Here is a 6,371-nt window from a genome sequence, read left to right as displayed (position 1 = left end):
CACAAGAGAAAAAATTTCTCTCTCTAAACTCTAATCTTGAACTCTTCATACACACTTTGATATGATATGATTTTTCTCTCCTTTTTGTTATTTATAACTTCCCAAAATCAGGTCTAAAACTGAACAGGCGACTCAATCAGCGACATTAGTCGAGCTCGCTAAAATTGTTTGGAAAATCATCTCTTGCTCCTCAGCTCCCCTTTTCATTCTCTAGGCTTCATGTGTTTGGACCTCTGTTGGAAAGCTCGATTGATTCAACGTTTCACATTCGGCGAATCGTCGAGTACCACCTTTGTCACCTTTCAAGCAGTCACCCTTTTCTTTTTACACCATCATTTTAGTCAATGCTTATCAACTCCACCTTTATCATTTGGTGCATCATCTTTCCTACTGTAATCTCCCGACCTGATTTGAAAAATACAAGTAGTGTGCACTATCATTTTGGGCGATGTCGTGCTTAGTTAAAGATCCACCCTTCTTGTTAAACGGTCAATAATATATGGTTTGCACTTCCTTGTGCATTTGTGCTTTCTTTAAAACATCAATCCATTCCTTGTCCATTCGCCTTCATAGCTACAAATCATCAATATTTATCAGAATAGGAAAAAAATAGGCATCGAGGACACTAATTATTTAGCTAAAAATATCTCAAATGAATGCAAATTAGAACTCATCAACACCCCCAAATAAAACTTTTACTTGTCCTCAAGTAAATCAACAACACAATTAGCTCCACAAGGGTGTCTATCATAGTACACAATGAGAGCAAACATGCAAGTGCTATAACAAAACTATTCTCAAAATCACGATAAAAAATCCTGAAATTATGACTAGTTGGTCTCAACAAAAAGTTCAACATCACTTTAGCTTCGTATTTAATGAAACAACATGTTTAAACTCATGCATTCAACTGCCCTCACATTAAGAAAGATCCCATGATCTCAAAAACAGATCAACAAAGGTGTAACGAATCAATGCTCTCATGCTCTCTCAAAAGAGAAACACATGCAAGCTTTGTCCCATAGTTTTGCCCATATTTTCAAATCATCACTTAACCTAGGTCATGGAAGATTAATGGTCTTTCAGACTTGTAATGTGCCTGAGGTTTTAGGTATAGTAAATTTGGCTTGGTGATACCTTTTTAAAGCATTGTTGCTATCATGATAACCTCTTCTCATGTTCTTTATTCTTCCTTTTCGTTTGAGAGCTCAAACTTTGACTTTTTACTCAATTTATTTTGAATCCCTTTTTTATCATTCACTTACTTTTCTTTTTCATTTTCATTTTTTTTTAAAAAAAATTATCACAATGACTTTTTTTATATGGAGGTGTTCTTTCTATATGTAACAACTTTGAAAGTTGAGTCTCATTTCATATTTCTTAGCCCTTCACTTGACTCTCATTCACATGACTTTCATTCTTCCTTCCTTTCCACACCCCAAATTGTTCTTTTGGAATAAGTTGTCAATCCAAACATATCAATGCTTAAAAAGGAATTTTTGGTGAGAAGGTAGAGATAATTATGTTTAAGAGGCTTTCTTTTGATGTTACCAACAAATAGGTTAGGATCAAATGATGTTGAAATGGAGTCACAAAAGATTGTGGACATTTGGGTTACCTATTTAAATTGTTACCCAAGATCGTCTCATATTTACCAAGATTCAAACAATTGGTCTGACAAGAAAAAACCAATATACATGCTTTCAAGTAAAATCTCATCACATATGGAAGTTCAAAATATACTCATTAAGAACTTCTTCGAAAATATCAAAAGTGTACCTGCGATGTTCATTGCATGGCTCACATCAAACGGTAGCTATTTAATAAAAGATCTAATGATATCACTGAATGAGCAACAACATCAACTTCATTATAGCAACACCAACACTCTACACCATGATCATCATGTGTACTATGCAAGACATCTATATTGAACACAATCGATCCTCAAATTCTTATGAATGAAAACTTTCAATTTTTCATGATTCTCAAAACTCATGGGATTGCAACATAAAGAGAGAATGAAATAGAAACAAGAGACACATTTTAAAAGAAAAATCAGTATAATATGAGCAAAAATAAAGTACTACAATTATAAAAAAAACTCAAAAAGAAAAAAATAGAATAAAAGAGAGGAATATTGGCACGAAGACCCTCACCCTAGAAAAAAAAATATAGTTTCCTTAATGTGTTAACTAAGTAATTATTGGAGGAAGAGATAAAATTGTCCCCTTGAGAGGCTATTCCTGCGGAGTACTCTCATCTAGAGTCTTAAATTGGGAATCCTTAAGAGGGGTATCAATGCCCAGCTTTAGGATCACTAGAGGCAGCATGGAAGACTCATTTGGAGAATTGGTTCCTATCTTAACGCTCAGAGGTATGGCGGGCTGAAGAGACACCACTAGGACATAACTTTGAAGTCACCTTAAGGGATCACACAAGGGCTGCCTGAAAAATTACCTCCTCAGTGTCCTGTGTCTTAGTAAACTTCTGTTCAATCCCATGCTCCTCATCCCGCAACTTCCCATCATATGTATCATCGACCAACTCATTTTCAACCCTATCAACATCATCATTATTGACAACAATACATTTAGTTGGCTTAGTCTGCACACTAGAGATAGGCTCTGTGTGTGAATCAAGGGTGGAATGGAAATAGGTGAATTCGGTAAGGGAACCTTTCCTCATAACATGGAGATTTTCGTGGACTAAAAAATTGTCACCTTTACTCGCAATGTAGTAAGCTCGTTCCTCATGGTGTCTAGTAAACCATAGCTACCCCCAGACTTCTCGTAGGACTCTAATATCATTGTGAGGTTATCCAACCTCTCACTGTGGCTCTTAATAACACTTCACACCTAACCACTCTCTCAATCAACAGAGCTAAGGCCTTCTGAATGGCCTGATCAATGATCTTAGGCATGTTCGTCTTAACTCGAGCGACTTTAAAATTTGCCAATTGGGCAAGACGGTCCATGTGATAAAATATTGCATGTGTCAATGGGGTATGGGCGATAGGAATAGGGAATCTCTCTCACAACAACAATTGTAGAAAGACTTGTACTAGCAGGAACAACAAAAGAATCATCTAGCAGCTATAAGAGGAGGATGCATAGTAGAACAAACACATACCTGGTCCATAGAAGGAGCAGGTGTGCTAGCCTTAGCTATTAGTGTAGTAAGATTAACGATAGATGTCGAGCCTGGTGGTGGTGGCTTCCTCTGAGCCACATCATCCAACAAATACTTAGCCTCAATCCTACGAATATAACTAGAAGAGGCTGGTGTGATCCTCATAACTCTCTTCCCCTTAAAGGGAACTCCTGCTTTGTCATATAAGTTAGTTATAAGAAACGGGAAAGGGAGGGAGATCTATTCTTTCCTGGCCTTAAGCAATATCTCTTCCACTTGATGACACCAACGGTGAGTTTTTCCTTCTCAATGGTAGTTCCCACTACAAATACTTTTGGTTGCTGGAATTTTGATTCAATATGGGACATCATGATATTGCTGCTAATAAACATGTACTAGTACTGTGCCATAATGTTGAAGTATTTCTTCTTTATCTTCGTAGCTTTAGCTCTTTAAGAGGGAGATGACTCGTCAGACATTAGAGGATCTAACCACCCTTTAATATATAAAGATCTCTATGATTCTGATCTTTTAATCATCTAGAAAATTATATGGGGTACGAAATATTTTATTAACTTCACATGCATGAGATTGAACCATCTTACCCTGTCTTCCACTTTATCCATGATCTTCTAGATAGTGCCCTTTCTCTTCTTGGGCAATGCCATAGCATGGGCGTCCCAAGATTCTCGAACGCGTTTCTTCACTTAAGTTTGTGTGAGATTTCTAAATTTCTCAAATTTGTGGTACTTGATGGTTTCCTGAATAGTTGGTAATAACTCACAACTCAATCAGTTGAGAGTTGATGCTCCTCTAAAATAGTTTGTTCTCCTTCCACCTTAAGACTATTTACATTCCTTGGAGCTATTATCCAGAGAACTCAAAAAGTAGGATTAGGATATTGTAGAGGAGGCAATGTCTATAAGCTAACATCCATATTCTTGGTGGTAATATGGTTTCTCACTTTCTTATCCCTTCTAGTAGGGGTGTGAGGATTGGTTTTTGGGCACAAGGGGCCTCCGAAGGCTTTTTAATAGATATGCCCTTTTTGTTTCTTTGGAGGAGGAGAATCTCTATCTGACTCCATATCAGATGTAACCACCTTGTTTCCTTTAGTTCTTGTCAGTACCTGCAAAGCAAACATGTTCACACCCTTTTTTTTGCATGGGTGGAGGGTTGTTTAAATTTAAGTGACGATATATATTAGGGGATTATTATTTTTTCAGATTCGCCACTTGAAATTGAGTTATGATGTTCCAAGTTTCATTTTACTTTTAATCTCTAATCAAAAGAAAATGACTTTTTAGTTTTGATATGTGAACTAGAATATTGGGTAAGGAATTATGTTGAGCTACGGGAAGGTATTAGGCATCCACCGAGTCTAGTGATTATAGAATGGTTGATTTTAATGTCTTATACTAACTTAAATTATTTCCGGATGATTGTGTCTAGATGCAACGGTTTGGTCATATTTTTAATTGTTGACCTTTTATTTGGTCTCAACTTAGATGTGTAACCGCATTCTTGGCCTTGACATTTAGAGACATAATTGTCTTCTTTGCATCGAACCTAATAATTGTATATAAGTCTTACTTTAAATTAATAAATGTTATTTATATTTTTGAACGAGTCGCATCACCGTATCCTTGAGTTCTTTGATATGTCCAAAAAATGTGCAACCACATTCTTAATCGAAACAACTATTTTTTATATGCCTAAGTGTTCATCTAACGTAAAAAGTACTTATGAAGACAAACCAAATAAAGTAAAATAAATCTTAACTTCTAGAATACAATATAAACGTAACACCTCTAAAATGAATTAAGTGAAACTAGAGCCCAAAACGTGTTTCACAAGGTTCTAATTTCATAAAAGGTTTATAAAATTGTTTATAGGCAGTGTCTAAAGTTTGGTCATGTTTGGAGGTCAAACATCCAAGAACGTTCGTGATGTTCGAAAGTTTTGCCTTGAAACGTGCTTTTGTGTCTTAGTGTGTTGTCGCAAGTTTTACGTGTTCATTTTGGTTGAAATTGATGTGAGGGATTCCTAACATGTGTACGAGTATATTTTTTCTGGAAACGTCAAGGAAAAACTCCCCAAGGACCAACGAAAGGGTCTTTGAGGAGTACCCAACTTGTAGCCAAAGAGCTGTCAAAACCAGCCCAACCAACGAGGGGTGTCACATCCGGGGAGCACCCCCTAGACGTAACTAGCGTCGTCGTTATCATAGAGCACTAAGACTAGCCTCTTACCTTACATCATTATGTTCATAGGTTAGAAATAAGGAAAAGTTAAAAGTTTTTATTTTCTTCTACAGAGAGGTTTACATAAACCTCTCGCTTACACATAATATATATATAAGGAGTTTACTTAGACTCCTCGCAATAGGAAACACTACATAGGCTTCTACTTTTATTTCACATACATTGTATAGGAACATAACCTCATAGGAAGTCTATAATATGTCTCATATTAGAACCATCTAAAATGAGTACAACAATTCGGGCTTAACACGTACTTCATTACAACAAAGAGCCTCGTATAGGCTTATATAACCTTCGTCTCTAAATGAAAAGGAAAGAACTAGAAGTATTATAACTGGAACAAGATCAATAGATTGATAATGGCATCGTCTTCGGAAGGTGATGACCTACCGAACACTTGAGGAATATCCAAGTAATCTTCAAAGACCTTCTTATGATCAACGTTCAGACCCTACATTTTGTTGTAAACATAAAACATGGGAGTATGAGTATATGTATATAAAAATAGTGAAATCATGCTAAAAAGGACATTTGTTCAAAACATGTTAACTCAAACCTCTTAAGTCACCCTAGTTAGTGTTTATTTCATTACTTCATTTTACTTTAGGGAACACTTTCCTTAACCGACACAGACCACAAGAACTATGTGTGGAATCCAGTGTTGTAAAACCTTACGCCGATGGAAGGTGGTCTACCAGCCAAAGTAGTACCAAGCAGGATCATAGCATCTAGGTGGATCCACTAGCTAGTATTCCTATGGTGGAAACATAGTGTATGGAGCTTGGGGGTTGTCATGGAAACATAACTCTATTCCCTTTTTGGATTATGAGTCTATCCACTCCGTGAGAACCATGGGAAACCCCACCTTCACTCCTCAGGAAGGCGCCACCCCTGACCTACAAGTTCACTCGGTGCTAAGCTAGAGTCCCTTTTTTAATGTCATTAAGCCTTTATTAATCATCATATCTTAATTTA

Source organism: Solanum pennellii, chromosome 10 (genome assembly GCF_001406875.1).
Source record: "Solanum pennellii chromosome 10, SPENNV200".
Taxonomy (NCBI): Eukaryota; Viridiplantae; Streptophyta; class Magnoliopsida; order Solanales; family Solanaceae; genus Solanum; species Solanum pennellii.
The sequence above is the reverse complement of the archived record's forward strand: the minus strand, read 5'-3'. Positions refer to the sequence as shown.